The sequence below is a fragment of the Aulonocara sp. 'chitande type north' Nkhata Bay genome, linkage group LG10 (assembly GCF_057382095.1).
Source record: "Aulonocara sp. 'chitande type north' Nkhata Bay isolate Kocher_YH1m ecotype deep benthic linkage group LG10, A_spYH_male_GT1.1, whole genome shotgun sequence".
Lineage (NCBI taxonomy): Eukaryota > Metazoa > Chordata > Actinopteri > Cichliformes > Cichlidae > Aulonocara > Aulonocara sp. 'chitande type north' Nkhata Bay.
The window spans coordinates 35,697,374-35,698,897 of record NC_141353.1 but is presented as its reverse complement, the minus strand read 5'-3'; the positions used below and the strand labels follow the sequence as shown (position 1 = coordinate 35,698,897).

General features: G+C 37.9%; 1 non-coding gene across 1 annotated transcript; it reads left to right on the top strand.

Annotated features, from left to right (window-relative positions):
• Positions 1–603: 603 nt before the first annotated feature.
• Positions 604–677, top strand: trnan-guu (transfer RNA asparagine (anticodon GUU)). Its single transcript has one exon. It is a non-coding gene; the product is annotated as a tRNA-Asn (tRNA).
• Positions 678–1,524: the final 847 nt, after the last annotated feature.

Genomic DNA, 1,524 nt, shown 5'->3' with positions numbered 1-1,524 from the left:
GCAGACGCAACACAAGGTATTATCTTGCCCTCCTTTGCAAGCTCAGAGCAATAAAATCACATGCTAAATGTCAAATACTGCTACAAAGCTTTGAGATTACAGTTATTTACGGTAACTGACTGTTAATGTTTAAACCCTAAATGTCCCAGGTTTTGCTCAGTTCACCTTAGAACAGCACAAACTACTGGGTCAAAATATCTGTCATTGTAATTTTCCACAATTCCTGGAAAGATGTTCAGTCTACTAGAATGAATCATTTACTTTCTGCTGTTTACTTTCTTCCCTTGTCACAGAGGGTCACCGATTGAACAGTTATCCAAATAGCATATTTTATAGCTCAGAAAATGTAATGAAAGCCTCGAACTTCCAGTGAATGTTATTTGTCGTACTTGCTGAGTAAATCCAAAAATCGTAGATTTCTTTTAACTCATTTTACCTTAATTTTTCACATTTTGGTGAAGCTCACTCATATTTGTTATAAATTAAATAAAGTAATTTTCCTCGTTTTGGTTCGGTTAAAAAAGACAAAGACAATAAACTTGTTTCACCGTTGTCATAGTTCTGTATTTCTATATTTCCTGAAGTGTCGCCCAAATTCATCGAGTCTCTGTGGCGCAATCGGTTAGCGCGTTCGGCTGTTAACCGAAAGGTTGGTGGTTCGAGCCCACCCAGGGACGTGCTTTTCCATAATTTACTTGTACGGCAAAGGTTCTTTATGTTATATTTAAATTCATTTTCACATTCATATTCCCAGAAAAAGAAAGAATGTGTTTAACACCATATTTCTCTGTGGTGAAAACAAAATGGCCTTAAAATGGTAATGGTAAATAGCCTGCATTTGTATAGCGCTTTACTTAGTCCCTAAGGACCCCAAAGCGCTTTACACTACATTCAGTCATTCACCCAATCACACACACATTCACACACTGGTGATGGCAAGCTACATTGTAGCCACAGCTGCCCTGGGGCGCACTGACAGAGGCGAGGCTGCCGGACACTGGCGGGCGCCACCGGGCCCTCTGACCACCAGTGATGCATAATTTTGGTATTTCGAAGGCGTCTGTTATTCTTCCTGCAACTACAGCCTACGCTTTGCGACTGTAGTAGTGGCTGTTCAGTGTCTCTTTTTTAGTTTTAGTGTTTAAATGACAATCTCCTTATTTAAAAAAAATTCTCTATATGATGATGACAGTGCAGGAAACCATGTTTTGTCTCCTTTCTAGTCACTAAATATAATTTAAATTTAAGAAACGACTGCATTTTTAAAACGATATGACTTTGGCTCCCAACAGATTTTAGTATTGGTTTTACAGTTCTAAACACTTTTTTGATTAGAAGTTCTGTTGAGAATTGTTATTTAAATATTTATTTTTGTGGTACTTAATGTTCTTATTTGCTCTTCTTGTGTGCAGGGCTCTGTGACTGTTTCTGAAAAGCCCTAAATAAATTTACTTAGTTTCAAACAGTTCAAACAGTTCTCAGTGCCTTTAGCTTTGGTTACTGTTGTTCGTCCTGCTTCATGCA